Below are 17,850 nucleotides of genomic sequence, written 5' to 3'. Positions count from 1 at the left end.
TTTCAAGGAATACTGTTAATGTCTTGTTAGACGTTGAGACTTCTGATTCTTCCCCGGTTTCAGAGTGCTGAGGAAAGGAAGCAGATGATCTCTGACCTGGTCCCAGATGATTTGTGTATCCAGGACTTCCCTTCTTGGCAGGAAACTTTCAGGTGTAGGCAGGATGTCTTGCAATGTGCAGTCTTAGCACAATGTTATGCTGGCTATGTAGGATGATTGCATGGAGGCATTTAGAGCCTGTTCCAAGCAAACTCAAGGCAGTGTAGTTTCCAGGCAAACAAATTTAGAGCATCAGAGTTTGTTACTTTGTGGAAGGGCTAGCTTATAGCTTAGCACAGCATGGCAAGACTCAATAAGGCAGTAAGCAATGGCAGCAAGAGGCATGAATACAATGGCTGTGTTTACCTGTGTGCCTTCTTTTATCACAGTATCACAGCATCAATGTAGCCTGACACTAATGGGCCTTTGAACACAGAATAACCCTTCATAATGGCAGTTAGCCAAGCCTGACCATATTAGGTGAAACTATAGGCTTGCTTTACCCAAATTTAGCAAAAGCACAGGCCTTGCACAAGGCAAGCACAAGCTAAGTGTGTGTACCTTGTTTAACACAGGAAGTAAACAAGTCTGGGCAAGCCAGAGTCCTTAGACTCTGTGGCTCCAGGTTCTTCGTCCTCTTTCCCAAGGTTGCTTCACCCCAAAGCAGGAAGAGGGAGAACTGAAAAACATGTCTGGGCAAGCCAGGACATATACAAACCTATTTTGGCCTGCTTAGGACTACCACAACACTTCCAAAGCTTGTAGAACATCCACGAAGTAGAAGTAATTGCTATCACTTCATACTTTTAAATTGTCAAGAGGAAGTTAGATAACATTTCATCCACCTTTAATTCATTTAGCTTTTTTAAAATGTATCTGCACACGAAGTAATTCAAATACCATTGAATTTCACTGAAGGCTAATCAGAAATATTCACGCAGATACAGGCCACAGACTCTGCTAACATTTTTTCATCATTTACAGAGAAGGAATAAAAGAAACAGTCATACTTGGAAAACTGTTCAGATAGTTTCTATATATACACCAAATGTCAAATAATTCAGTTATTTTAACTGGCCTGACTCAAATGTCAGTAAAACCAGAACATGTGTCCCCAGAACTTGGTCTACTCCCTCAGCCACAGAACTTGATCTAACTAAGAACATTATCAGTTGCTTTGACTGTGTCCCTACATCCTTAATGTTGGGTGGTAAATGCAATTTACCATTTCTGATTTACCCATTTTACTGCAAGAAAGTTGCTAAAAATAACAGTAATAACAAGTTATAACTTGCAAATAACACGCATCATAAATGCAGTGTTCACTAAGCTGCTTTAGTTGTTTCTCTCTGAATATTTTTTTTAACAGCAAAGTTTCTCACAAAAAGAAGTTTTCCCAGTCCAAGAACTTCACTAGCATCCAAGCAAAACAAACCCAGCTCTATCTAAGCTAAGAAAATACTGCAAAACCACCTCTATACTACTGTGTGTTCTGCTGGTAAACATTACCACTGTAAAATTCATGCCAATGAAACAGCACTGAAGGCAGATGTAACCACCAACACCCACAAACTCACTCTGTTTTGTGGCACATAGATCACATTAATGTCTCCCAGTGCTTTTGACATTGCTGGGATTTAAACATTAAGAACAGAAATCAATACAAGGGCAAATAACTTTCCCCTCTCTATGTTTGTTTTCCACCATTACTAATATTCCTAAAATGGAGGGGGAAACAAAAAACACCACCAAAATTAAAGTGTTTCCACTTTGCATGCTCCTCATCCTACAAAAATGCTTCAAGGTTCTGATAACTTAAATTCTTTACCTGAAATCACTCCAAGCAAGTAAGCATAATTAATTTTCATGCAAGTCAGCAACTCAGAAAGGAAATTACCCTACCCTGCTGACTATGTGTTCCATACTTCCCTGTACTAAATGGCAAATGGCCAATTAAAAAAAAAAAAAAAAAAAAAAAACTTGTTGAATTTACTGAAACTTGGAATCACAAGTTCCAATATGACAAACTGTCCCAGTCCTCACCACTGGTATTCCAAGGGCATTTGGGTGATTCAATAGCATTAGAGCAAAACAAGGAACAGCATACTGCTTTTTGAAGGCATTAACAGTTTGCAGAAAAATCTTTGACTGCTTAGCCTGTGTTGTTGCTGTACCTTGGTCAGGCTCACAGGATAGAGCACCCAGCATAATTCTAAGGCACATGCAGAAAGGAACAGAGCCCTTGTGTCAAAACCAAATCCACATCTCACTGTGGCAGGGAGGATGCACTTCTGCACAGTCCAGCACCAAAATTCAAAACAGTTCCTCAAAAATAAAGATGAGATTTTGTCCTCCATAATATTTCTTACAGGAATAATGAGTTCATGATACTGTACTACAATATTTATGACAGCAAAGTATCAAAGTGCCACAAATGTACAAGGAGGAAACAATACAGTTACACTTAATAAAGCACATGCAACAAAGTAACAAGCCACGGGTGTTTCAACTTCAAATTGTAATTATAAAAGGTGCACCTTCTTTCTTAGGCTGCCTCCTTCCCTTCAGTATTCAAGACATATGCTTACAGAAACACTACTCTTACTGTAATGACAATAAAGAGGTGAAGCAGCAAGCCAAATTACTTCTCCCTTTCAGGAGTTGCTCCTTTTGGGAAGGAGCCTGACACGCCGAGAGGAGTAAACACAATTTAGTAAAAGTCTATGCTATTTTTTAGACCTGGCTACACAACAGCAACTTTTCATTTCTTGATGTTTGACCTGTAGGTTGAAAACCCAAGCATTAGAAAAATATGTATCACAAATATATTAACTGTTATATATTAACAAAACTAGCTCCAAACTACAAAATTCTCTTCCCTGCTGCTCAGGGGCAGCCGAGGTTTTGCCAAAAAAAAAATATTAATGCATGCGGGGTGGGATTGATTCTTCAGCAGTTCAGAACTTCAGCCTTCAGCACAGTGCAACAGGAAGAGCTAACAGTTACATTTACATCACAATTCAAAATGTTTACTGGTCTATAAGTCTTGTCAATAGTTTAAAGACTTGATTTTTTTTTTTTCCTTCTCAAATGTACCTTAGGAGATCCTTCTAGCTGTAAAGTCTCTCACTGACATCACCTTATCGGTTGCCAGCCAAAAGAAACTGTTATTAAGAGTCCCTATCTCAGACATTATATTTATTTATGTGAATTTTAAAAAATCCTACCCTCCACTAATATGCAGTACAAGTGACCTACAAACAATTAAGTAGAATTACAAGGATAAAGGGCACAGGTGTCTCTCTGAAACATTTATGCAAAGAACCTAGTATGTGTTTTTATTACTACAAAGCATTTTTGCACCCTCCAATTAAAAAAAAAAAAAATCCAAATCCCAAAATACAGCATGCAACTGCTTAAATAAACAAAAGTATACTGCAGTAGAGGTGCAAGGGGAGATGATGACATTTGACCATGCTCCACAGTTAAAGGGGGAAAAATTACATAACAAGAACTTTCCCAATACTTTTAGCACTAAACCACCTATAGATTTCCCCATATGGAAGCAGACAACAGGTCCTCTACAACACTAGTTATCATCTGACAAGAATTAACTGTCGTAGTCTATTGTCACTGTGCAGGTAGGCAATTTGAACTTCTTGGGGAAAGGGAGAAAGAAGGAACAAAAGAGAAAAGGAAAAAAAAGCCAACAAGAAAGAAAGGAAGGGAAAAAAGAACGAGTCATCATTGATTTCCCAGTAACTGGGGAGCCACCAACCACAATTTGAAACGGAAGAAACTTCAGGATGAATTCTGCAAATGCTATAAAAACATGCTGCATTTAGTTTAGAGATAGCACAAGTCAAAGCCTCAAAGTACAGCCTGCACTATGTCAGGATCTCATTCCTCTTTTTCAGGTGGCAGGTGATTGTCACAAGATTCTACCACCATCGTCAACTCTTACCTTACTTGCTCTGCTTCCATTCCACATGGACTTGCCTCACATGGGTGCAGCTTTCACAAGTTTGTTTTTTTTTTTGGCCACATTGCTTGAAATGGAAAATATTCTTATCATAGCACTATCAGTGAGTCATTTGCTAAAAGATATCTACACATAATAATAGGCATTGATCGTAAGACTTCCTAAGACAGTAAGGCAAGACATATTTGCAAAAGCTCATCAATTTTCAAGATGCTAACTTAACCTTGGAAATACTTTGCTACCATCACAGCCCCTCCAAACTTTAATTGACACTTTAAAATGTACTGGTGTGTGTAATATATCAAACAAAATAATTATGCCAGAACCTCTTACTGCTGTTCGCAAGTGTACTCAAACCTGTTCTTTCAATTCAGCCTGGTCAGACTTTAGACATGATCCAGGTCTAACTGACCTTTTCCCCACAAAACAGTGAAGTCCTAGCTCTACTTTCCAAATGGATTAATCCAGTCAGGAAAAGGCACCATTTCTTGAAGGCTGTTTGCATGAATTTTTAAAGGTATGACAATGTCTAAAGAACAGCCACACCAGCAGATACTTACAAGCCTTTATTTGGTTACTATGCTGTACTGCAGAAAGAGATGAAGAAAACCTCAGGATTTCCAGATCGCTAGTGCTCCAGCTTTTGAGCAGCTGAGGCCTTTGTAGCCTCTTCTAGAAAGAAGCTTGAGGTTGCTTGTCTTGAATCAACATTATCAGAACATTAAAAATATCTAAGCCTGTAACATACCTAAAGTATAGGCATCCATTGTTGTGTAATAGACTGGGGATGTGAAGGTTGAGGAAGACTTCAGGAGAGCCAAATCTGACCTCTGCAGAGGTCTACTTTGAGGATCCCATGAGTTATGACTTCAGAAGGTCTTTCTTTCAGAAGGACCCAAGCTCAAGATGAGTGCATACCCATAGGTAAGAAATCAAGTAAAGAAGACAAGAGACATGCATTGGATGAGCAAGAAGCTTCTGAAAAAAACTTGAATGGAAGAAAGACATTATGTGGAAAAAGAGACCATCAACTTGAGAGGAACATAGGAATACTGCCAGAGTATACTGGGATGCAACATGGGGACAGACTCTTTCCAGCGGTGTCTAGTGACAGGGCAAAGGACAACAGGCACAAACTAGAATGAAAGAAGTTACATTTAACTAGAAGGGAACATTTCTTTACTTTGAGGGTGACAGAGCACTGCAACAGGCTGCTTAAAAACGTTGTGGAGTCGCCTTTGGAGAATTTCAAAATCCACCTAGCTGCACTCCTATGCAATCTGACCTAGGCAAACCTGCTTTAGCAGAGGGGTTGAACTAGATGATTGCCAGAGGTCCTTTCTGACCTCTACTATTCTGTGTTATTGCCTGAAACACACCCAAAAGCAGCACACTAAAAGCAACAGTATCCCTTGGCACCCTCTTTCCTAGAGGCTGATTAGGCTGAGAATAGACCGCAGTAAGCTAACAATGCCAAGTCAGCATGTTTGAGTAGAAACAAACTTAAACTCTAAGTGTCTGTAAACCGTAATTTAGTCATAAAACAGAAGCCATCTTCTCAGCAGCACATCAACACCACAAATGCACCAACTACTCTAACATGCCATAAAGTATAAAGAGAGAGAACCTCTCTCAAATGTTTGAGAAACTACTAAGCATAATAACATTATATCAGAACATGACAATGTGCATTTTTTAAAAACTCAAGATTTCAACCCAAACATTAAAGAACTAAACAAGATTTCCATAAGCCTAATTAAAATTTGAAAAGCCCTCCAGCAAAACCTTCTGCAAGTGTCAAAAAGCAGCATTTGTATGTACCCTAATAAAGATATGCAAGGGTGGAGAGCAGCATTTGTGAATAAGTTCTTTTTTTAAAAAGCCTTAAAACTTGATGTAGATCAAAGTATCCTCGATAACCCTTCAATGAACAGTTTAACATAGAAATTGTTTCAGATGATAGTATGAGTCTGTAAATCTAAAGACATAAGCTTAACAGGCACTAATGCATTAGAATCATCTTTTGAAAAGAAAATACATTTACATATTCCTAAGTTTCAGTTTCATGTCAAAATAAAACCCAAGTCAGCAGCAGTTTCTCCAGTTTTGGTTCTCTTAATTTTGGATTCTATGAAGTTCTGTATACCATTTAGGAGAGAAAAAACAACTGAATCCAAAAGAGCCCTCACAGAAGATAATCAATTTATCACCATCACCACCATGTAGTTTAGACATCAAATGGATACAATAAAGTTTAAACAAATAAAAATATGTAAATTAAGTTATGTTTCCTCTGTAGGGTTTTGCAACACATTTTTTATCATTTTAACTGAATTCACTTATTTTTTCAAGCACATATCATCAGTCATCGTGGCTCAATAAGTACATTAAAACAGCCATTAGCAGGAGTCTATTGAAAACATTTGTCTTGATTGAGATGGATAACAGTAAAAGGCATCTGGATGTTCTATCAGTTTCACAACTCTCATCCTCACACCATTATCTCACTGGTAGAATCTTGCCCTTTGCAATTATTTACACTTTACAAAGTAGATTCAAGTTTTTTCTGTCTTTTCCTTCTCCCTTTGACCTTCTATGTTCATTAAAGCACAGCCAGAGAGGAAGAAACTAATCATAGCATTACGTCCTAATTCTTAGGTTAGATTCAGATCAGGTGGACTCTTTACACACAGCTCAGCAGAAGTATGGCAACATGAATAATGTGAAAACACTAATCTGACTTTGCTCCTTCAGGTATTATAAACCCTTCCAAGTGCCACTTCTCTAAGGTTTGGTTCTAGAAATTATGACATAAAACAGCATAGGTCAGAAACATAGACCTGTACTGAATGACCTAACATTATTAATCATGATATTGGTGTGTGAGAGACTTCTTTGAATGGACCCTTTATTATCACTTTCTCTTCCCTCTGAAAATGAAAAGAAGATAAAAGCATCATGCTTCACTACTAATGAGATGAGGCCATGAATCTTTCTTATAGCTACAAGGAGGAATAAAATCATTGTTGCACAACTGAAAAATGCAACTATAAACTCTTGCACAGCATCCAAGTTCCACATTACTTAACAGAAAATATCTAGGCAGAGAGAGAGCACTAGCAGACACTGAAGTCTTTTTTCAGTTCAACCAGAGGTAGTACAGCAGCATACAAGTAACACATTAGGCATTTTTCTTTTTATTGTTGTATGACGTGTTAATGAGAAAACCAATCACACATCCCAGGGAAGAGGAAGAAATCTGATTGGAATAATCTCCAAATATGACCAAGCATGTCTTGGAATTTCAAAATTATAAGAAACAATATGCTCCAGTCTGGCAAACTGTCCTGTACTGGCAAGCTGTTCCTACACACAACCTTCCAATAGGCAGTGTCTACTTGCCTGCACCTAGAATCCCAGGTTTGTCCATGGAAAAATAACTCAAAATCACATGGAGTTACTACCAACAACCCTGGATGCTAGAACATGTTCGTATGACCTTGTTAACAGCTCCTCGAGAAAGCAACACAGCACTTTATCAAGACACAGCTTTCTCCAATTACCAGGGCCCTGAAGTTGCAGAGACCTCTACTTTCCCTTGGCACCCCCAAAAATTATCAAAATAGCCTGCAGTTATTTGGTGAGTGATGCAATGAGTGTTCTGAAGAGAATAAATATTTTTAAATCAGTGTTACTGGCCTGTTAAAACAACAGACCTAACTCAAACTGACAAGCCAGGTACAGGGTCACACAACTAACAGCCGCAGGTACAAATATCTGGCACTATGGAGAGCGTCACGCTTGTGAGAAAAAAAGTCATCTCTGAGGTAAAAGCTCACATCCCACTCTCGCATCTTGGCACTCACCTGCTCTGCGGCCCACAGTCCTGCGTGAAGCATGAGTCTTCCCCCAGAAGTTTGTGACCAGTGCTGTCCAGGTCGCCCTACAAACCAGCAGCGGAAAAGCCGAGCCAAAAAGATAAAGGGGATTAGGTAGGCATTACTTCCAGTGACCTATATACTCCCCTCAGCAGCCCTAGACAGACAGCAGCTGTTCAGCTTCTGGGGACACCGGCCCGCTGCCCCGCACCACCGACGAGCCGAAGCGTCGACAAGACACCTTCTAAACTCGGCGGCTGGGCACTGCCCAGCCCTGGGCGGGAAGCGACTGCTCCCGCCACAGAGGCGCCCGCCACAGCTCCCACCCCGGGGGACCCAGCCCCTACCTGGCGTGGGCGGTGGCGGAAAGTTTCGACGAGAAGGGGCGAGGCGGTCTCCACTCCCTTTCTGCCGAAGCGACCAACTCCGGGAGGGAGGAGAGAGAGGCGGCCGCCCAGGTAAGTCGCCGTCAGCGACAGGGTTGCTGCGGCCGGCCCTGCTCCCTCAGGAGGAAGGAATCCCCTCAAGCACGCCCTCACCGAGCGCCCCGTCTCCTTGGGGCGGGCACTTCTCTCCCTCACCCCCACGGCGAGCGGCCTCAACTCGACACCGGCCGTGGAATTTGTGTAAGCCGGGGGCCGGGTCGCTGAGTCAGAGAGGCGGGGAGGAGCCGCGACCTGGCGGGGCGAGGCGGGGCCGGCGGCGGCCTCCGTCGGGCGTCCGCTCGCGGCGCTGGCCCTGGCCCTGGCCCTCAGCCCGCCGAAAGGGGATCGCACGCGGAAGGGGACGACGGCCGTCCCCGCCGCCTTGCCAAGTAGTAGGAGCAGTTATCAGGTGAGGAGGTCTGGGATCGGAAAGAGGGAAAGTATTTCAGAAAGAGTTAAAAAAAAAATCTGTGTTTAAAAAACCAAACAAACCACAAAAAAAACACAACAACCACCAGGCCCTGTACTGCAGAAACAATGCCGTAGGAAGAAGGTGGCCCCAGTTAGGCGAGTCACTAGGTGGCACTGAACAGCACATCCACTTCTAACGTGTTTTTGTTGTTGCCATTGCTCATTCATTTCTCCCCCTGCGGACGATAGCGCTGCGCTCGGGCGCTGTGCCCTCTCGGCAGAAGCGGCCGGTGCTCCTTGGGGCGCCCTTCTCTGCAGGCGGCAGTGCTTCCACTCCTGTTTCCTCAGTGAGCCACACGCAGGCCTTTGGGGCTTGTTTGTAATGCGAGGGTGGGAAATCAACTGCTTGCCATTTGCGTGGGCCCTCTTGGAGGGTTACTCACATAGCCCTTGTGCGTAACCAGAAAAGGTACCTACCATTGATCGATTTTTTTTTTTCCTACATGGAAAACTTGCAAATCAGAAGTACTATTTTTAAATCTAGCCCATACTACTTGCAAATTAGAATTAGAGATAATTCCATAGAGCTGCAAGCTATATAGTTCATATTTTTAAATACCTCCTTATAACTGTGGTAGACTCCTGTGGCAAACAGTTAAGCACAGTTCTCCATGCTATCGTGCCTTTTTTCTTCTTTCATTTTTTCCTTTTTTTAATGCCTTTGGATAAATTAATTAGACTGTACAGGGTACTGCTTGTAATTTTGCTAAAGACTCGAAACAGGGAAAAGAAGCCTATTAGGGTAGCAGCTCATTTAAATAAACACATCATCTAATTTACTGAGCATAATGGTATTCTCTGAATTCTGAAGTATTCTTTCCAAATGGTCTATGTAATTAAATAATAATTTACTAAGATTACTAACTAATTAGATCCACATAAACTAACTTACGCCTTGATGTGCCAAAGTTTTCCCAACCCAGGAGAAAACTATCATCAAAAAATCTGGTTATAAATAAAACCAATCTAACTTGATTCAGGTTCCTCCACTTTTTATTTCTAGACTGGAAGAAGCATTACTTCTTGCAAAATAATCTTGAACATATATTGAGCATAAATATAAGCTTTAAGGAGGAACAGCTACTGTTTCCAGAGACTGTAATTCCTCCCTCTTAAGCTGTTGTTAGTCAAGATTAAATATTAGTTAAACATGACTCTTTATTGCAAATGTTATGACAGAAGTGCTCAGCAGAGCTACTAATAACAGTTCCCTCATAATCTGAATCTGTCTGGGTGTACATTTCTTTTGTTGGAGAGGTGAGTTCCCACACTGTATGTGGTATGTTCAGGAAGCATCTTCTATGTGCTGCTTATAGAGCCTAGTTACACAGCTGGGTGTCATTCAGTGGCTGCTTAAGGATGGTAGAGCAGAAGCCAGCTTGGAAACATTGTAAAATTGTCTAGAAGATTTTAGCTGAAAGCGAGAGGATGCTTCTGTTAAAATTGTTTGGTCTCAGAAATGTGTGGACTGACAACCAGAACAGATGCTCAGAGTGAAACATCTCATCATAAGCAGATCATTAAGGAGTGAGCCTCTGAAACAGCGGCTGTTAGAGATGCTGATATAATCTATTTCACTTCTTTCTAATGCTGCATTAAGCATTTGAAAAAACATTCCGTAATTTTTTTACTGTGATAATTAGGTTAAATCCAAGATAGCTGTCCTTTTACATCCCTATCTCTTAGTCATTAGATAAGCTGTTCTATCAGGTAGAAGAGATGGAATTATGAACATCACTTACCAGAAGTTTCCACTAATCCTCTTCTACTGGCTGTCTTTGTTCTGAAGGTATTAGCTACTAAGAAATACTTAACTCAGGTGTAAGAGTAAGAGGTATAATGTTTGAAAGCAAATGATCAACTAGCAGCATAGTTGCAAGAAGGTAACTGAGATTTAACAGCACTTGCCAGTCTTGAATGTTGTGTCACCAGTGCAATTGTGCAGTGCCTCTAGTGAAGTTTAAGCAATAATTACAACTAAATTTTTATTTATAGTAGTTAGAAAACACAATAATATGTGTCCTTGTACTTTTAATCACTAGTTCTGCTCCAGAGGAATTCTAGGTTTTCCTAAAGAAATTCCTGAAAATTTCTGCTGTGACCCGGGGCCATGCCTACCATGTCAGGAAAATTTATTGTTGCAGATGAAAATGACCAAGTATATCAACGTATTTAAACTAGACAGCTTTTAGGAGAGCTCTGTTGCCGTTTTTCTCATGATACATTCTGTGAAGATGTATGAAGATTTGTCCAGTAAGTGTGCTTTATGCAAATAATTTAACTACACTCTCCAATTACAAGTTCAGGTGTAGTGCAAATAGAAAATGCGTAGGGTAGAAATAGTTTCATTTGGAATAACAAACAAATCACTGTCAATAAAACAGACAGCTCACTATAAATTAAGTGACCTCTGAGCTACTCCATTTAAAGGCAGATTCTAAGATGTGATCTAGATACCATCTCAGTAAAACAAAGCTGTACTACCTTTGCTTCTTAGCAAGAAATCTGATTTCCAGAAAAGGTGTTAGAAGATAAGCATGTCCTGTTTAACAGTGCAAAGGAATACAGGAATTTTTGAAGTCATGTTATATGCTGTGTCACAGCCTTTATTTCTCACCTGATGTGACAGAGAGGAATAAAGAAATCCTGCTTTAAATCTTCAAAAACGTCCTTTAAGATTTTTTTCTATACGTGCCCCAGAGTTTTCATATTAAGAAAGAAAAACACTGTCCTTTAAATGCATATGAAAAACCACTCATTACTCCTGCCTAAATCGTATTTCATCTGAATGGTGTAAACCACATTTATCCCTTCATGTTCAAAAATGTCCCCATGCTTTGTTGGTACTTTCTTTAATACACAATTTACAGTGTATTACCATTCTGAAGTCATTAGAATGTAGAAAGATTAATGTAACATTCACATGGCTGGTAACTAATAAAAATATGCAGATAAGAAATTACTGTGTTACCTTTAAATATCTGTACTTTGATGAACAGAAACAACTTAAAATTATTTTATTTGTTGGTTTACCTGTTTTAGGACAACTCTTTAAACAAAAGAAAAGTTTGTTGGAGAAGTTATGCAACAGGATTTAGTTAAAAAGACTCACCTTGGACCACTATAAGTTAGTGATTTATGAAACAAACCAAAATAAGTTCCATGCCCTTTTAACCAAAGTATTTTTCCTCTTTGAAACAAGATTTGGTTATCCATGATACATGGCAAGGGCCTGACACTAATGTTGAGGATAAGTTAATTCACTTGGCTCTAAAAGTCAGTCTACTCCTAGTCTGTAATTTCTCATATGCTGTTAAAAAGGCACAGGTCAGCACTACCATCAAAAGAGGTAATCGTGACTCCCTCTACCTATTCTATCCTTCCTTAAACTTTCATCATTCCTGTTGCAGTCAAAGAAAATCTATGCAGTTGTTTAATAAATGAGATCAGTTACTTGATTCAGATTAAAATTAATCCCCTCTTCAACTGATCAGTTCTTGGGCCTGGTTCACCTGCCACCACATAAATCATACCCTGGCACAACAGAGGGAGCACTATGAGGGCAGGAATGATACAGGACACCATAAATTAGCATAAAGAATATATGAAGCTCAAAGTATTATTCCAAAGATGTCTTTTAATAGATAGGCATCTAGAAACAATTGTTCTCTATCCTATTATCTGTGAGTACGTTTTCTTGAGAGTATGTGTCTAAAGCACATGCAATAGTGGATCCTCTACATTATCTGAGAGCCTACCACTGTCCTCTTCACATAGTCTCTTTTTATTCTTTATGCTTTGAAAGCAGAGCTGAACCCTGGATTTATGCTGTAAATCCTTCAAGCTGTGTGAGGAGGGCTACTGATAACTGGGGTTTTTGTTTGTTTGTTTGTTTGTTTAAGAAAAAAAATGCCCCCCCCTCCCCTGACAGAAACAAGTCTGAACTTACTTTCTTCTTTGTACACTGGTGCTGTTGCAGGCTAGAAAATTTTTCAGTCTCTCAGGTTTCCCTTGGATTTGCTGAACCATCCCTGCCAGCAAAGATTTATGTCTGGACCCTGGAAAATCACTTATGTTAAGTATACAGCTGAAGGATATTTTAGAAAATATATCCCTAGAGGATGAGTAGCAGTAGACTCTTTAAAGGCACTGTCCTCCTTTTATAATTATGAGTTACACTCCAAGGTGCAGTGGGAGCTTTGGCCAAGAACTGCAGAACACATTTCATAATGAAAATTAGGTTATTCTGCTTTTCTGGGTATACAAACTGTGATTATAGCAAACAAGGCTTTCAAGCAAACAGCCAGAGCTACTCTTCTGTAACCTGCATACCTGTCGCATGATAGTCAGACATGGAAAAATATCCCTGTTTTCTATCCCTACCCACTCAAAAGCCACCACTGGATTAAATCATAACATTATGCCAGATTTTTTTTTAAACCAGAATATTTACAGTTCATTAGTAGGGAAAACTTTGGTAGTGTGCAATAGCAGTATTGAGTGCTGGTTCACATGCAAGGCCTCCTCCCAGCTAATTACAATTCAATCTGTGTAAATTCCTTAGAGAAGCACTTTCTTGTTAATCCTTACACAGTATTCTCACTGTTTTCATAACATCTCGCTTAATTTTCAGCCATTACGTTGCCCTGTCAGAGATATACTTCAGTCTGCTTTCATAAAATCTTCTGCTTTGTCTTCCTGACAGACCACCTTTTTTGGTAGACTCTCTCATCCCCAAGCTACCGGCAATGGGAAATAGGTTACCTGCAATACAGGAAAATCCCACAGTCTGTGTTGTGTGAAGCCTATCTGCCAGCTGTGAAATCAGACATATTGGAATGCCTTTTTTTTTTTTTTTTACTTTTTTTTTCCTGAACCAATATGAATTCTCACCTGCTGGCAGTTGTTACTGAGGGAGGAAAAAGGAAAAATGTCATACTATGCAAGCCCACTGGTCTCTGAGCATTACTGCTGTCCTTCTGCGTGCCTGGGAAGATGCAGAGAAAAAACAGGCAATGAAAGAGCATGTAAGTCCGCATGACTCTCTTATGCTACTTAAAATACAAGGAAATGTTAAGTATCATTCTCATGTGAGTGTATGAATACTGATTTCCTCTATGAATGTGCCAATACAAGACAGATGGACCATTCACCTGCTAGGCAAAACTATACAGAATCAGAGACTAATTCTCAAGAGTGTTTTGTTCCTCTGCATGTGCATTTCTATTTCTTGCTTAAATCTGGAATAGAGTGATTCTTCACCATTGTCAGATACTTTGTGAAGTCAGTAGGTGTTACTTTCTACAGAGAAAATAAGTGACAGAAATAAGACTGCAAAAGAGCAAAGCTTTGCCTTGCATTTCTTGCATACAATGTACAGAAAAAGAGCTTTATTTCCTGAAAAGTCTATTCCTTTAATGGTTTACTTTGTAGCTTAACTTCTCCTCAGAGTTAACTGTTAAGTCATGAGTATGAAGTATTTAATTGAGATAAATTGAGATAAATAAAGTTGAGATAAGTAAATCAAATACTTTGAAAATTTGGTTTTCCTTTTTTGTCAATAATGATTTATTTATGCCAAATAAATAGTCAGTGCAAGAGAAAAGCTGAGCACTTATCTTTATGTGAGATTAATTACTTCAAACTTTGAGTGGACAGTTGCAAAGAGACTTTCATCAAGGGAGCAAGAACAGTTAAAGCAAAATCTCCAGTATGACTTCCAGCAAAATCACAGTCATAAAGCACCGTATTTTAAGGTCCCTCCTTGTTTGCAAGATATCCAATGGGAAGTTTTACAGCAGTGCTCAGCAATTTGTTGAATTAGAGGTCAATGGCCATTGAAGATTTGGGCTAAAATACCAGCACTAGTAAGTGTCTACATTCTTAAAAAAATTAAAAAGAATCCCATTGGAATGTGTTCAAAAGTGTCTGGCAGGTATTTAAAAATGAACTGCATAGATAGCATTAGGATCAAAGACCAGGCTCTAAATCTCTTTCCCTCCCCTTGTTCCTAGCTGCCAGCTGGTAGACTTGTGCTCCTCTTGCTTACTCTTCCCAGGCTTCTGCTCTTTGCAGCATAGTACTCCAGCTTCAGATGACTCCCTAGTTTCCCGTTTTGCCTAAGCTGATGAGTAAGAAGCATTGATGCAAAGAAGGAAAAGTGAGTTTGAATTTCTTTGGTTGAGATAAAATTACACCCTGCCCTTTTATTTTGTAGGCAAATGATCTATTAATAAACCCTTCCTAGGGTCAACAGCAGGTCCTTAACAGATGTGTTCTGAAGCAAACTTCCTTTAGTTCTTTCTCAGTTTCTAGATTGTGGGTACTAACTAGATAAAAGCTTTTTGTAGCCCTATTTCAATACACTGAATCTCCTGAGAAGAGCCAGGATTGCAGTTACACTCTTCTGTACTGCTGTTAGATCTAAGTAGCTTCCTGCTCGCTGAAGACTTCTTAGATGGCTTTGATAAGTGGATGACTTTTCCCCTTGCACTCTGAAGTACCTATAAATCAGGTTTATATTTCACTCCAGCAGCTGCAAATTAGGCAGTGCCACCACTGTTGAATGTCTGGTCATTAACTGTGTTGCTGAAGGCAGAATGGAGAACAAGAAATAAACATCATTTAAGGGAATTTGTCTTTGAGCTGCCTTTCAAAGGCTATTTCCATTGAGTTGGTTTGCTTCTATTCTTCTTTGTGTTTGCCCTCACAATGAGAATCCATAGTATTTTACTTGCATTAAGGGAAAATTGCATAGGATTGCCATCAACTTATACAAAGGAAAATAAAACAGCTTAATTGGTTATGTAATAGACTGTATAATATGATGAAATGTTACTAATTTGGAACATGGACTGTTACAGTTCAAGAAATGTCACCTAATTGCACAGCATGACTTGTACACTCTTTTCTCTCAGATATCAGCTCTAGTTTGCACAACCAATAACTTCATATACAGAATGTAAGCTGTGAGATGCTAGCATCTTCACATTCTTTATTGTAAGAAATTATTTGTTCAACTTCAAGCTTAACACCCTTGTTAAAAAACAAACAAAAAACCATAAAAATTCTAAGGACTCTATCCTTTAACATGTAGTCACTGGAAATTGCAGACCTAATGGAATTTGCTGTCTTTAAGTTTTGGCCCTGGCAGCTGTGCATTAGTAAAATAAATAAATTAAATAAACAGCAACATCTGTTCCAGTCACTGGAGGCTTATTGCTGGAGTTATCTGCATCAGATGGGAGGAGAAGCTCTGGTAAAGGAGCTCAGCTTTCCAGAGCAGAGATCAGTGGGATCACTAGGAATAAATATGTAGAATTGTGTGACCTATGGGAAATACCTCACCTGTCAAATGATAAGGCTAACTGGTATTAAAGCCTTAAGTCCTCTGGCATCTATTCTGCATTATTCATATAAGTAGGAATGCCATTATATTAGAAAAGTTAATATGGTATCAGTTTGTGTCTCATTAAAAAGAGAATCTGTGGTGTAGTTGAGAATGTAAGCCTGCAGGTGTTTTTCTTGTAGTTGATTATTCTTGGCTGCAGGATATGTTGCTTTCTGTATGTATGTGAATAGTATACCTGTGTGCATATATTTATGGATATTCACATAATTATTTGTGTGCATCTGTGTGCAAGTAGGACTGGATAACACACATGCGACCTCATGTGCTGTGGTCAAGGCACCTCCCTGTCTTGTTTTGGTAAACTAAGCAATGAACATGTTGGGTAACTGTGATGTACAGAAAGTAAGACAAGGTGGTCTAATAATGTCTTGGGATTCAAACTCTATGAATCTCTCCATAAACCTGGAAGACCAGTCATAAAGTAGATATGGAGATATTCCTAAATTGGTATTCCTACCTGATAAAGTAATGAATGCTCTCATACAATATCTGCAAAATGTGTAATCAGCCAGATGCTTGTAGTCTGCCAATTCCATGAAAATATTCTGTGAAAGTAATATACAATTGTCGAAAAAAGTGGCAGAATGAACCAGAATGTTTCATTTCTTTACTAGAATCCAGAAACTCAAATGAAAGTTGCTTATCAGGGTTGTGGCTGTAGCCAGAAATACATCTTAACAAATAAATATTAAAACTGGATGCAAAACAAAGTTGAAGTTCTGTATTGAGTCCTAAGCACTTAAGAAAAGGATTTATTGTAGTTAAACTGTTCCTGGCTGGAGTCTGAAACTCAAAAGAAAGCTGCTTATGACAGAAATTGTACTCTTCTGGGAAACTAATTCCCAGTCTTCTGGTTCTTGTCAAGACATCTTTGGGTCTAATGATAGGAATCAGACACTCAAGAAGAATGCTTCAGGTTGAAAGAGGTCTCTGGAGGCCATGTAGATCAAGCCTCTACTCAGAACAGGACCAAATAAATCTGCTTGCACAGGGATTTTCCCAATACAGCTTCAAATGTTTTCAAGGGTGGAGATTCCACAGCCTCTATGGGCCCTTGTTCCAATATGGACTGCCTTCATGATAACAAAATTTTTCCCAATACTTTGCTGGAATTCTCTGTTTTCTGACTTGCACCCATTTCCTTTTGCCCTACCACTCTGCATCTTCAGCAGAAGACAAGGACATGCTGCTGATGTGCATTCAAGGTTTTGTCCTCCAGGTCTTTTTCATACAGAGCTGCTTTCTATCAGTAACTGTTCAGGGCCTTTTAATGCTTACTCCTTTAACTTTAGTCAGTAGAGTCTGTGACACCATTACTCCCATAAAATAAGGACCAGAGGGCTGTTAATGAAGTGATCTGGTTGCAGGTTTAAAGCAGTGAATAAGCAGGAGGTAGTGTAAGAGATTGCAACTGAAGCCTAGGAGGAGGTGCCAGAATGCCTTGCTAGGTCATTGCCACACAGTCATTGTAAGGTAATAGTTAAAATTGGTTCAAGAGGTAGTAAATATAATGGGGGACAAGTCCCAGTGATTGGATATTGAAAAAAAGTTTTCCTAGTGCTTTCTTTGGCTCAGAAAGTTTCTGAACTGCATACTGCTGAAGAGAGAGGTTAATTGAGCTATTTTCATCCTGGTCCTGTAAAT

At 39.5% G+C, this 17,850-nt stretch overlaps 1 protein-coding gene across 4 annotated transcripts in view; it reads right to left on the bottom strand.

Moving 5' to 3' along the window:
* Nucleotides 1–8,633, bottom strand: part of FHIP1A (FHF complex subunit HOOK interacting protein 1A) — a 99,678-nt gene extending 91,045 nt beyond the window's left edge. For all 4 annotated transcript variants that reach the window (XM_064148650.1, XM_064148648.1, XM_064148647.1 and 1 more), the window contains exons 1-2: nucleotides 8,247–8,633; nucleotides 7,888–7,964 (exon numbers count right to left, since the gene is read on the bottom strand). The gene's annotated coding sequence lies outside the window, so the exon portion shown is untranslated. The remainder of the gene's footprint in view (nucleotides 1–7,887; nucleotides 7,965–8,246) is intronic.
* Between the last annotated feature and the right edge of the window lie 9,217 nt (nucleotides 8,634–17,850).

The sequence above is a fragment of the Pogoniulus pusillus genome, chromosome 9 (genome assembly GCF_015220805.1).
Source record: "Pogoniulus pusillus isolate bPogPus1 chromosome 9, bPogPus1.pri, whole genome shotgun sequence".
In the NCBI taxonomy this organism is placed as follows: Eukaryota; Metazoa; Chordata; class Aves; order Piciformes; family Lybiidae; genus Pogoniulus; species Pogoniulus pusillus.
The sequence above is the reverse complement of the archived record's forward strand: the minus strand, read 5'-3'. Positions and strand labels throughout refer to the sequence as shown.